The sequence below is a fragment of the Podarcis bocagei genome, assembly GCF_964188305.1.
Source record: "Podarcis bocagei genome assembly, chromosome: 2".
NCBI classification, from domain to species: Eukaryota; Metazoa; Chordata; class Lepidosauria; order Squamata; family Lacertidae; genus Podarcis; species Podarcis bocagei.
In genome coordinates, this window is record NC_138126.1 from 109,242,086 (window position 1) to 109,256,167 (window position 14,082).

Here is a 14,082-nt window from a genome sequence, read left to right on the forward strand (position 1 = left end):
TCCTAGCCCTGCAGGAAGTAAAGCGAGAGAGGTTGTTTTGCCTTCCTTGCTATGGCCGGATTCAACAGAACCAAGTGAAAGTCTTTTCTTTCTTTCTTTGGTGATCACTGGTAGGCAAGTAAGATTGTCTTCCACAAACACGGTCTTAACAGTGAGTCCATAAGTGACTGTGGAGGCCAATTCTGGATCCACACGTCCTTCCACAGTGGGGACATACCTGTTCCTAGTGCTCTCCTTCTTAATATATATATATATATATATATATGAAAAGAAACCTGCTCTATAATAATACAGAGGGGCTGTATTAAGGATGCTACCTGGCACCTGCCTTGCTTCTACAAAGCATTTAGTGCTCCTGCACCTGGACTGTGGCAATCTTTGCCTATTATTATTAAGCAACCACCATCCATTCTTTGCTTTGGTTGCCTGCTTCATAACGCTCCTGTTTGCACAAGTCTTTTCTGGTGTATCGCTCAGCCATTGGTAACTGCGTTATCACTGTCCAGATGTTGACTAGGTGTTTCTATGCCGCTTCGTGGATGTGTTCGCTGCCTGGATACTTTGTTTATTGTCCAGCAGTAAGCCAATAAATAAATAAAATAAAATGGAGCATTAAACCACCCCTGAATGTGTTTTGCTTTTTGCTTTCCCAAGGACTACAGAGACAGGGTTGTCTAGAATTTCTCCCTGCTATTCTTGTTTTTGCCTCGAGAGGAGTTTGTTTTGTCTTTAAACCTCTGGGGGAGTGGGGAGCATTCAAAAATGCTGTTGCCCTGCTTGCGGTCTGAAGTGTTCCAGGAGCCCAGTCTTTTGACTCTTTCTGCTGTGTGCAGAGAGCTGCCCCCCTGTGCTTGCTTATCAGAAAACGGCATGTCTGCAATGGATTTTTAGGAGGTCACCGTGTCCCCTTCCTTAGCCCGTGGTAGGATTTTCTATGTATCTGCCCGGTACAAAGTGACCTGCATAATCCAGAGCAAAAGAACAAACAGAATTTTTTTTTTTAAATGCACCATGGCCAGATATCTGCACAGCCTGAAAGGAATCCTTACATGGGACTGTCTTTTAGGAATGTTTGCTTAAATCAGGATGTAGAGAAGAGAATATAGCAGGATGAGCAATGATGCCAGCAAAATCCCTGGGTCTGTAAGGTGATAAATTGCTGGGAGTGGCGAGTGCTGCCTGGGTGGGGTGGTTTCAAACTGTCTTGAAACTCTCACTCTGGATTTCCTGCATCAAGCAAGGGCTGAACTGGGAGGTCCACAAGACCCTCTTCCAGGTCTAGGATTCTATAATTAGGAAGGTTATCACTATGCTCAATGGAGTAGGTAGAGGGAGAGCATTTTTTAATTTCTCATTTCGTAATTTTTTTTTTTAAATTTGGTTTAAGGCTCCTTGCTTCAGCCAGGTTTGTACAGTGGTACTTCAGGTTACATACGCTTTAGGTTACAGACTCCGCTAACCCAGAAATAGTGCTTCAGGTTAAGAACTTTGCTTCAGGATGAGAACAGAAATTGTGCTCCGGCGGCACAGCAGCAGCAGGAGGGCCCATTAGCTAAAGTGGTGCTTCAGGTTAAGAACAGTTTCAGGTTAAGTACGGACCTCAGGAACGAATTAAGTACTTAACCCGAGGTACCACTGTAATCTGAAGGTAGTATCTGTTTTGGTCAGAATGTTCATTTGCATTACAAATGCCTCTGTTTCTTTATCTTTCACAGCAACAACAATCAGACATTTGGACATTAACATAAATGGCCTTGAGGGTTGCTCACAAATGGAAGTGCCCTAATGTGTTAATGATCAATTGCAAGGTCAGCATGATAAAGCACTAGGAGTAATCTGTTCTGAGTTTAGTAGCCTATGCAAACAAAATCAACCCCCATGTCTTCCAGGCTACCCATCACTATACCCACACACAAACCACATCACATGTCATGTCCTAGGAGAATTCACTATAAAGCAAGATTATTTGCTATATAGGAAATTAATCAAAGGGCATGCCTACATAGGAATGTCTTGAGGTCCTAGTGTGTACTTGGGAGGAAAGCCTGGGAGGTTGTGGGTTTTCCCTGTATAAGTTGCTCTGCCTTCCTATGATCCCATTAGTTCAGAAGAGGATCATAAGGCTTGTAGCAATATGATGAGTGGATTGAATACACCCAATAGGGTGGGCAGGGGAAGGCAGGAAAATCTCTGTGCACACATTCCCTTGCCGTAAACATGGCCCTACATTTCTGAAGAGCCAAATGCAGAAACAAAATGCTCAATACCCAGGAAGCTTCTAAACTGTGTTTTCACAAGCATTTCCAACCTAGATGTGAAGATGTTTGTGGGTTTTGCTTGTTTGAGTTTCACTGACAGGAACCGCTGCATTCAGCAGTAGCAATCGCAGGCCGCCTCTCACCAGGTAACAGCCAATATATCCTGTTCATGTGCTCACGCATGTGTGCAGACATACACCCCCCAATCCCTCCTTTCAGCCCCTGCTCTCACTTTTGATTCTCCGTTATTCTCTTTGTCTTGGTGGGACAACATCTGGTGTGTCCTCCCCTTCTCTACCCTGACAATATTTCCAACCACAAGAGCAAAACTTCCCATGTCACAAAGCTGCCATAGTACAGTGGTGCCTCGCAAGACGAAAATAATCCGTTCCGCGAGTCTCTTCGTCTAGCGGTTGCGAAGCAACCCTATTAGCGGATTAGCGCTATTAGCGATTTAGCGGCTATTAAAGGCTTAGCGGCTAAAAGGCTATTAGCGGCTTAGCGGCTTAGAAAAAGGGGGGGAGCGAAAAAAATCGCAAGACGTTTTTGTCTTGTGAAGCAAGCCCATAGGGAAATTCGTCTTGCGAAGCGCATCGAAAAACGGAAAACCCTTTCATCTAGCGGGTTTTTCGTCTTGCGAGGCATTCGTCTTGCGGGGCACCACTGTATTAGCAATCCCCTTTTCCCCAGGAAGCTGAGCCTTATGAGATCAGCTGCAAAACTTTGATCTCTCTCTCTCTCTCACACACACACACACATTTTCAGGGGTGAATTTCATTTACAACTTCCCCCCTCACTTGCCTACCCCGTGAACAAACACAGCATTCAGCTTCCCAACCATTATTCTAACACCTTCCTTTCTTTAAAAGAGGTTTCTATCTCAAGGTCTAGCCCTCTAGCAGCTGAATATTGCTCAAGATTATGAGTGATTTTGAGGAGATTACCTGGCATGTCCTAAGGTAAACAAAGCGGCAGAATCTCTGTTGGTCCTTTACTGGAAGAACCTGGGGGATAAAAAAACTATTTGAGGGCTGAGGCCTCCCAAACAACCCAGTTTCCTAATTCTACTTCCCTTCCTCGTCTTTCAACATGGTGCACGGCTAACGCTTCCCTGAAGGTCAGCGCCAAATTGCTCCCATTTCAAAAGGCAGTGGCTGGCTGAGAAGGACAGCTGCTGGGAATTACAGGTAAATGGAGATTAATGTGTTTTCTCTGAGGCAAGGTTTTCCCCATTACACACCAGCGGCCTACTCTTATTCGGCCTTAGCAGCAGTCCCTCATGGCACACCTTTTCCGTGTGAGGCCTGACATTTCCCCTCCCCTGTTCTTTTTTGTATTTAAAAGAAAGTGCCAAGAGAGTGAGTGAGGAAAAATATCCTACGTTAGGCTTATAACACAGGGGCAAGGAACCTCAGGCCCGGGGGCCAAATGGGCTCTCAAAACCCCTCTACTTGGCCCTCAAAATTCTCCTCACAACACACCCCTCTCCCCAGGCCACCATTTCACAATAGGGCCCTTTTTGGAACCTGAGGAGGACCCCAAAATGGCATCCCCCTCCTCACCAAAGAAGAAGGGGCGAGGGAAGGTCTATATCAGTAACAAGATGGTAAAGAAAGATCAACATTAGGGATCTTCTCCCCGGTGAATCCTGCCGCCTGAGGCGGTTGCCTCAGCTTGCCTCTTGGTTGAGCTGGCCCTGGCAGGACACTCCAGGAGAAGCAAATGCCCACATTTTTCCAGGAGGAGATGCTACCTTGACATCTAATGCTGTCCTTCAAGAGACTCTGAGAACCGTCATTCCCAATAGGGGCATTTTTCGTTTTAAAGAGGGAACTGAGAAAGTCAGAGAGGTGGGCCCATTTGGGCTGCTCCAAGCTGCAAGGGCGAAAGAGGCGTCATTTATCTATAGACAGTCCTGGATAATGACAGTGCCCTTCGTAGGCCTTGGGGTGGCAGGCCGGTACAGTGGTACCTCGGTTTACATCATATGCTTCAGGTTATAGACTCCACTAACCCAGAAATAGTGCTTCAGGTTAAGAACTTTGCTTCAGGATGAGAACATAAAACGTGCTCTGGTGGTGCAGTGGCAGCGGGAGGCCCCATTAGCTAAAGTGGTGCTTCAGGTTAAGAACAGTTTCAGGTTAAGAACGGACCTCCAGAACGAATTAAGTACTTAACCCGAGGTACCACTGTACTTGCTTACAGACTGTTCCTCCGACCTAAATCAGCAGCAAAAGGCACAGACACAAATCAAGAGGCCAGATTTGTCCCCATATCCAACCAGTAGCAACACTACTGCAGAACCTAGCAATGCCAGACATACCGTCACAGTTAATTCACTGCTCGTCTTCCAAAGTGCTGTGTGTCATCGGCTGCCAGCATTTTACACATGGCAAGCAGATCAATCGATGCAAGATGAATAAATCGGCACAAATCTGATATCAACTATGGCAAAGTCCAGAAACTTATTTCAGGCTACCAGAACGCTCTGCAACTGACCTTGAGTTGCACTTCTTTCAAACAAAGGGACATCAAAGAGAAACTCCATTGTGAAACCCTGAATTGCAATTTATTAGGCAATTCAGTTCTGTTATCTGTTGCTTGAATCGAGATGAGCTGATTTTCATCATACTAAATGCGTCGATTACCAATGTTTGCTGTGAATCCTTAAGTTGCTGGCCTCTTGCCCAATTAGTCTGAACAGATGTGGTTGCATCTTGGGCTGTATGTACAATGAATTTTGTGGTGTGTTCCGGGTAGAAGTTGTAGGGCGTTTGCAGTTTTCACCAGTGCTGCCTTGTTAATTGGTCACATAATTGTCTCTCTAATTGTCACTGCCTATCCTTTTTTGCATTTTATTACCCCTGGTGTCCCTCCCTTACATACATACCTAACTCATTGGCATCTGATGAAGCGAACTGTGATCCATGTAAACTGATGTCATAAGAAATTGTTAGTTTTTTAGGTGGCACAAGACTCTTAGTTTTGGGAGGGATTCCAGCATCACACAATCATCACAGCATGTAGCATTTTTTCCTTAGTTTTTAACCTTTATCAGACAGGCATGGCCAAACTTGGCCTTCCAGTTGTTTTGAGACTACAATTCCCATCATTCCTGACCACTGGTCCTGTTAGCTAGGGATGATGGGAGTTGTAGTCCCAAAACAGCTGGAGGGTCAAGTTTGGCCATCCTTGGAAGCAACGTTTTGTATTTTATCAGTTCCCCTAAAACTGATGGATACAATCCAGTGCCGGATTTACGTATAAGCTAAACAAGCTATAGTTTAGGGCTCCACTCTCTTGGGGGCCCCAAAAAAAATTAAAGGAAAGAAAAACTGGATGTGCATTTCCAAAATATAAGATAAAATAAAATAAAATAAAATCCTACATACAGCAACAGTGGTTTGTGTTGTGTTGTGCAGGCTCCTATGATGTAATTAATGGGCTAGCCTGCTCCCTAAAATATCACTGGCATATATTCAACACAAAAAGCAGTGACAATTTGTTGTTGACAAAGGACAGCTGGACATATAAAGGGCCCCATTACCTTCAGTAGCTTAGGGCCTCATCAAACCTAAATCTGGCCCTGATACAATCTAAAAAAAAGTTAGCTGCAGATGAAGCCTAAACTGGATGTGACTTTCCCCTGCTCTAATGTGGTTCTGTTTTTTACTTCATGTGCAATTTTTAGAGATAGCTTTTAAAAAAAACTGTATGCACGTCAATTAAGTACTTTATTTAGCTGAGAGGAGATGGGGGGGGGATTTAAATAAGTGTGCAATGCTAATAGTGGACTGCATTGCAGGGATATTGTAAGTGACTCAACACAGCCTTCCCACTTGCGGTAGGGTATATTACAGTGAACCACACTGCAGGGATGTTGTATCCTGCTGCCTCAGTTCAACTTGCAGTGTGGGGATAGAAGCAATGGATAACACCCTCTGTATTTCTGCCTAACATCCAACCTGAAACAGAGTCCTAATACCTCTGAACAGCACAGAAATCACATAAAGCCTTGCCTACACTGTAGGGCTGTAGTAGGTCTTGCTGTACTTGGGGATAATTCACTTTGGAATTCCATTGGCAGGGTTGTTTTGTAATAACCACACTAAATAAGAACTTAGAAGAGCAGGAACTCTCTGTTGGGGTTTGTGTGTGGATGCACTGGCGTCCTAGCCCAGCAATATTAAGGCCCCCCTCCCCCGATTTCTATGGGCAGTTATTGACATCTTTTCCTGGGGATATTTAAAAACAGCTTCTTAGTGTGAACTAGGAAGCGCCCTATCCTGACAATGAGGGGGATCTGTCTACCCCATTTATATTTATATTGCTTCTCATTTTCTAGACACTCCGTTCCATCTCCTCCGCCCCAGTTTTTAACCTCCCTCTCCAACAGTCAAGTTGGCATTAACGGACACTGAGTATGCTTAGCCATCATGGGGACATTTTCGGGTCCTTCCTCCTCTAATTCCCCTTTACTTCTGCAAACTACCCCAGGTTTGTCAAGACCTCCTTCCTTGTGGGTGGGCATTGCTGATTTGGCTCTGTTAACTGTGAGCCCTCATCCCTGAAGATTAGAAATAGAGTGTGAGATGGTGTCAACTGATGTTTCACTAGACTTCTCCATTACTTCGAATCGCCCGTCTCCCCGTTTTCGTGGAAGCCTTGTGGATGCGGAAAGTCTGAACCGTTTAATGCTGGAAAGTGAATGGAATGTCTTTGTCTGGAAAGAAGGGGGGAGGATTAGGACACACACACCCCAATCCCAGGGTGTTGTTGATCCTCAAAGGTCTACCTTCCACCACCTCAGGTCTTCCTCGAGGGAAGATATTCTCCATGTTATGTGTCTTTGCACATGTAAAGGTGGTTTAGGATCACAGCCCTCAGCGAAGCACAGTTTGCGAGGGGGCTGCAACGAATAGGTACCTTGTTATCTGAAACTGAAAATGTACTCTGGAGAGAGGAGAAGAGAATAATAATAATAATAATAATAATAATAATAATAATAATAATAATAATAATAATAATAATAGAAGAGGTGTCAGAATGCAGAGATGGCTGGCAGGGTGAGGTGGAGGAGAGGGATCATAGAATTGCAGAACTATGTTGATAAAACTTGTTAGTGAGGGACAATTGGATTAGTGGTGGGATTCTGGCTATGAAGTCCTTTGGGTAGTGGGAAAGGAGTGTGTATGTGTGTGTGCGTGCGAACAATAATCTTGTTCTCCCCCCCCCCCACTTCATGGTCAAAAGAAGGCCCCATAGCCAAAACATCAGCCCTTCTAATCTTTTCTTTTCTCTACGCCCCCCCACCCCACCCGCAACATGTGCTTTATTAACCCCCTTTTCTCATTTAACTGCTTTGAATAGCTCAGTGGGTAGCATCCTTCTTAGAAAGTGAAGACTGGGCACGCTGGTGGGGGTGTGGGCGGTGGGGGGGGGGAGAGAGAGAGAGCTTCCTTGGAGATGAGATGTCAGAAGAGAAATGCAGACAAACCCCCAGCCTCGGCCTAGAGAAAGAAAAGCCCCCTCTGTAATCCTGTCTGCAGTGTCCTCATGACCACAGGCTCCAAGGTAGCCAGGAATTCCAGGTCTCCCTTTTGAGGAAAGACAAATGGTGAGATTTGGAAGAACCGGGTCACTGGGGCAGCTCCTTCTAAGCTCTGCAGGCATGGAAGGGATATTTTCTTTTTTTAAAAAAGTAATCTCTCTGCAGCGTTTTGCTAGTAAACTAAATTAGAGGGGAGGAATGAAAGGGCCCCTTGGATAGGATCCAGGCAGCGCAAAGAGGAGAGGGCTTGCATGTTTGAGGTCACACTTAAGCTTGGGCAAGTTTGTTTATTTATATTTAAATGTAATGGTTGCTTTGTGGCCACAGGGGCTCTCAAAAAGGCTTACAATAATAATAATAATTTAAAAAGCAACAGTAGAAGTATCATGAAACTAATTCCTTAAAGGCAATGCACAAATGTGTAGAGTCCATGGGAAAACTGCCTTCTATATATCCGGTCCATCTAGCCCATTACTGTTGACTCTGACTGGCAGCAGCCCTCCAGGCTGAGGTCTTTCACATCATCTATATTTCCTCTTCAACCAGGCTTTGGGCTGATTAATATTCTACAGCCTTTTAAATTAAGGTTACCAGACGTCCCTGTTTCCCAGGGACAGTCCCCGGATTTACAAATCAGTCCCCATACAAAATCCATTGAAGTTGAAAAGTGTCCCCGGATTCATTGAAAAAAATCTGGGAACCTTATTTTAAATGTGTCTGTGGGAAGAGGGGGAGTTGTAGTTTTGCTGTTTTGTTGTTGTTTTTGTCCTGTATTTTATTCTGTGAGCCGCCCTGATATCTTAGGATGGAGGGCAGTATTTACATCTAATAAACAAAATAAAAAATCTACTAGCTAATTTCTCCCAATAAGGAGAGTTGAGGAGCATTTTTACCACAGGCGATCCCAAAATGAGTGATAAATGGTTCATCTGCCGCCCCCCCATAAACATTTTAGTCCTGGCATGGCAGTTTTGTTCCAAACAGAAAATAAGTCTCTACAAAAATAAGGCTATAGATGGGGCTCTCCACATCTTTATTGCTCTTTCGTTTGACAACTGCGCGCACACACACACACAGAGGTCTGGTTCCCACATCACATTCAGCAATCATTAATATAAACTATGGTTTAAGATAAACACACAGTGTGCGTGACTTCTCCCCTGCTCCTCACCATGTCTGCTTAGCGTTACATCCAAATCCAGGTTCATGCTTTGTCCTCTCCCCCCCCAAAAAAAACCTATGAGCAGTAAGCCAAGAACCAAACCCTGGCTGTGTGTTGCCTGGTGACCAACAAACCACAAGCTTGGGTTTGAGCACAATACTAAGCCAGATCATGGTTTGTTTTCAGGTGGCGGCAGCAGCAGCAGCAGCAGAGGCGGAGCTAAGTGCATGCTATTTCAGCTAGAAGGGGTTTAGTCATGCTGGCCACATAACCCGGGAAAGCTGTCTGTGGACAAACGCCGGCTCCCTCGTGGATGAGCACCACACCCCATAGTCAAATTTGACTGGACATAACCGTCCAGGGGTCCTTTAGCTTTTTTTTACACATATTTTAGCAGCGTGCATGTTTAAGTTAAATCGTAGTATATTTTAACTATGTTTTAATACAATGTACAAAATGCCTTTGTTTATTCTACAGTTCCCCATTCTTCAATTCAGACTGGGCAAAAACCAGAACCACCTAAGACATACCGCTGGGGTGGAGAACCCCAGGCTTGGGGGCAGAATGTGGCCCTCAAGGCCTTTCCTTCTGGCTCTTGGGACTCTTCCCAAGCTACACATCCTCTCCCTAGGCCACACACCTCAACAGCTCTGCTTTGTACCCTCCTTAAGTATTTTTCCCCCTGGATGCAATGTGTCCTTGAACTTTGATGCTGCTTCCCATTTGCCTGATGTGTAGAAGTGTGTGTAGTGCGAGTGTGTGTAGAAAACTCGTCTTCTGTACAAAGGGAAAAGTCACATTTGCTGCTCCACCCAATTTTGCTCTAGGCCTCGCCCCCTACTGATTTGTGCCACCCCCCAGCAGGCTACCTAGATTCCACCTGCCTGATACATGTATGGCAGGGTGCATGCCATTTTCTAGTTATTATTATAATCTTTACAACTACCCTGCTCCTTAAGGCAGCACTGTTGTCTCTTATATTGCAGGCGGTGTGTGTTTGTATGTGTAAAATAGGGTTGCCATACGTCTGGGAATTCCCGGACATGTCCTCTTTTGTGGGCCCTACATGCCCATCTAGGGGGGATTTTACATTTTAAAGCAAATGTCCTGGATTTTTGTTTTGTTTTTTTTTAATGTGCATGGGTGGCTCTGGCATGGATGACTGGGGCTCTGGCATGGGCAGCTTGGGCTTGGCAGTGGAGAGGCTATCAGGTGATTGCCCTCGAAAAGCACAACCACTTTTTGTGTGTGGATTTTTACCTCTTGAAATATGGCAACCCTAAAACATGGCAGAGTATGGCTTGCGTAAGAGTTCGTGGCAGAGGTTACCTGAGGCTCCCCTATTCATCGCTTACTCACTTAGCCACTATGCTGCACTAGCTGTTGCAATTTCACTCCCTCGTCACCCGATTACTGAACACTTAGAATCATAGAATTGTAGAGTTGGAAGGGACCCCAAGGGTAATTGTAAATCCAACCCCCTGAAAGGCAGGAATCTCAGCTAAAGCATCCCTGGCGGATGGCCACCCAACCTCTGTTTAAAAACCTCCAAGGAAGTCCACCATCTCTTGTGGGAGACTGTTCCACTGTCGCGCAGCTCTTACGGCGAACACATCTTGCAAATGTGAACCAATTCTACGTTAAAGCACCAGCTGGAATGTGCTTCCCTGGATGGGTGTGTGTAGTGTTAGTGGAGGGGTAGTATCTCTGGTGGGGGACACCTTCTTGGGTACTTTGTCCACCTTTGGTCCCCGCTGTACTCAGCTCTAACCTGCTCCCTTCTGTGGATTGAGTAGACAAGATTCAATTGGGGCTCAAGTGGGCTGAAAGGTCAAGAAGGCGGTTTCTGCACATGCTGTAGTGAGGGGCAGATGGTGTTCATCAACCTGGGAAGGCAGCCCATCTAGGAAAACTCTGACCCTAAATCTCCGCTGGCTTGTGGGATATCTTCTGGAGAATAAAAGGCTAAAGAGTAAACCCTTACAGAAATCCAGAGTGGAGTCCCTAGGCAGTTGGATGGTGCCTTGTACACCACTTTCCAGCAACTCCTGCAGCCATGTTGGTGCCAAACATATTTTTCTGCTTTCCTTTGGACCGCGTCAGTGACGCCGAGAAGGACGGGGGGGTGGTGTCCTGTTGTCTGGGCAGCCCAGGACCTCCATATTCACTGCCCTGGTTTGTGCCCTGGAGCGCTCACTTTGGTGCTGCTAATGCAGCAGTTTGACCTCACCTCCAGAGGCACACTCCATTGTCTCTTGAGACAGATGGATGCCAACAACCCTGTGTGTTTGCATGTGTGTCTTAAAAAGCAGAGACATCACCTTGCCAACAAAGGTCTGTATAGTTAAAGCTATGGTTTTCCCAGTAGTGATGTATGGAAGTGTGAGCTGGACCATAAAGAAGGCTGATCGCCGAAGAATTGATGCTTTTGAATTATGGTGCTGGAGGAGACTCTTGAGAGTCCCATGGACTGCAAGAAGATCAAATCTATCCATTCTTAAGGAAATCAGCCCTGAGTGCTCACTGGAAGGACAGATCCTGAAGCTGAGGCTCCAATACTTTGGCACCTCATGAGAAGAGAAGACTCCCTAGAAAAGACCCTGATGTTGGTAAAGATTGAGGGCACAAGGAGAAGGGGACGACAGAGGACGAGCATGAGTTTGAACAAACTGCAGGAGGCAGTGAAAGACAGGAGTGCCTGGCGTGCTCTGGTCCATGGGGTCACAAAGAGTTGGACACGACTAAACGACTAAACATCAACAACAGAAATAGCTGTGTGTAGAAATAGCATTCATGGCTATTCATCCAGTTTTGCTTCTTGCCCTACCTTCCACTGGCGTGTGACCCATGGAGGAATGCAACTGTTGGGTGGGAAAAGGTTCCCCACCCCTGTCGCAAATAAAGGGGGAGAACTATCCATTGTGGAAGAGCAGAAACTGCGGCAAACAAAACTGCGAGCTCCTTGGCCGCTGCCGCCAATCCACAGCACCAGATCGCCACAGCTGACTTCAAGGCAGTCAACCTGGCCTTTGGCGTATTGTGCCTGCCAGTGATTTATAGATTGTGCCGCTTGAAAGCAACAGCATGCACAGCCTCTCCATCATTCCAAGCTACCTCACGACATTGTAAACAACTGTTTCGGCAGCATTTCTACTCATTTCCCTAAAAGGGGGCCTTTGCCAGGCATTGTGTGGAGTAAACTCAATTAATTAGTTCATCCTAGGTCTGGGGTTTCAGCCAGAGAAGCAAGTAGTACGAGACCACACAGAATCCCCTCCTAGGAATAAAATCAATTTCCTTTATACATTTTTTTTTAAAAAAAATGATTAAAATTCTGTCTGCTTTAATTCACCAGGATGATTAAATTGTCTCTGCCATGTAGCTCCAGTGGGAGTTTTAGCAAATGATAACAAATAAATGACCAGCCGAAGCACAATTCCTGGACAAGCAACATTTCTGGAATTGCTCCTCCTTCGACGATCATGGGGGAAAACATGGAGAAATTCCGTGGCATGGGAAACATGGTAGGCGAGAATGAAAAGAGGACTGGACACATAGCTGTTGAATTCAGCCACTTTGCCCATTCAGGGAGAAGAGGACCCGTCCCCGGTGCCATTTGTGTGAGGAGGTTTCTATTGCAAATGAGCAGGAGCCATTGGCAAGGGCCTGTTTAATTTGATCGCAGTTCATGGCAGACCGAGAACAAAGGAAGCGACCGAGGCAATAATTGCCTCCTGGTGGGGAGCTGGAGAGTTTAAACTTGGTTGGCACTTGGACTTCGAATCAGACCACTCTTCCATTGGCCCTGCCAGGCCCACAATAGGCCAGGTAACAAAGATTGTGGGGGTGGGAAGCAGGGGGATGCTTTCAAAGTCACACACAGCATGTTAGCACAGCCTGGGCGAATTGGAGGTGACTCTCGCATGGAGGAAATATCTGCAGGGGTCTAGGGAGGGAAGTCTTCTCTTTATCACATTTGAAGTACAGCACAAGAGTTTTTCACCACAACCCAATAGGGCAGGGGCTGCTTGGTCCATGACCTTTGGGTAATCTAAACCCTTGCCCAGCTTCTCATGAATGACGTCACACATTTTCTCCTACATAGAGATGATCGGCATATAGGAATAATGTTTACCTGTATTTTTATTTCATTCCTCTTCCTATGTTTTTAGCTGTTCTTATTTTATCTGTAAGCTGCCTTGAGTCCCTCTCAGGGAAAAGGGCTGGGGTAAAATATTATTATTATTATTATTATTATTAGTAGTAGTAGTAGTAGTAGTAGTAGCAGCAGCAGCAGCATTCATACGAAGCAGCACTAAAGAAAGGCATAGAGCATGAAGAGGGGCTGCAAGGGAAATTTTCTAGTGATTTATTTTTCTGTGGAAGATTTTTCGTTTCACAAGCTCATTTGCAACAATATTGGGCAAGCTTGGCAGTGTCAAGGTTGTTGTTTTGCTTTGTTTACTAAATACAAGTGCAGTAAACATGCCAAATAAGTTCACTCTCTAGGGCATAGGAAAATGTTGCACTGCAAACTTACTTTTTTCTTCTTCTGCAATTGCCACATGCATAAGTACCTAAAATTGCAAATTTCCATTTTGAATTTTCCAATTCAAAATTTCCCAGGTAACCTATATAACCGAAAGCACAGTGCTTACGACCCTTGGAGCAAAACCTGAAACAGTGGTGGTACCTGGAGTACTGGGTTTGGATTTTGGAACTGAGGTTCAAATTCTTGCTCTGTCATGCTTGGCCTGGGAAAATTTGCAGCCAGAACTTCTGTACAGTGGTACCTCGGGTTAAGAACTTAATTTGTACCGGAGGTCCGTTCTTAAGCTGAAACTGTTCTTAACCTGAAGCACCACTTTAGCTAATGGGGCCTCCTGCTGCCGCTGCGCCGCCGGAGCACAATTTCTGTTCTCATCCTGAAGCAAAGTTCTTAACCCGAGGTAATATTTCTGGGTTAGCGGAGTCTGTAACCTGAAGCATATGATGTAAACCGAGGTACCACTGTACTGAGAAGGCAAAAAGTGACTGCAAAACAATCAATCAGGCAGCTTAATATGTTCTGAAATGTTAATATGTTTTGAAATTTATTCTATTTTAATAAA

The 14,082-nt window shown here is 45.3% G+C and overlaps 1 protein-coding gene and 1 long non-coding RNA gene across 8 annotated transcripts in view; one reads left to right on the forward strand and one right to left on the reverse strand.

Moving 5' to 3' along the window:
- AXIN2 (axin 2) overlaps positions 1–3,332 on the reverse strand; it is a 78,942-nt gene extending 75,610 nt beyond the window's left edge. The window contains exon 1 of the mRNA XM_081181286.1: positions 3,203–3,332. The gene's annotated coding sequence lies outside the window, so the exon portion shown is untranslated. The remainder of the gene's footprint in view (positions 1–3,202) is intronic.
- Positions 3,311–14,082, forward strand: part of LOC308580234 — a 75,183-nt gene continuing 64,411 nt past the window's right edge. For all 7 annotated transcript variants that reach the window (XR_014004728.1, XR_014004729.1, XR_014004730.1 and 4 more), the window contains exon 1: positions 3,311–3,445. This is a non-coding gene — a long non-coding RNA (uncharacterized lncRNA). The remainder of the gene's footprint in view (positions 3,446–14,082) is intronic.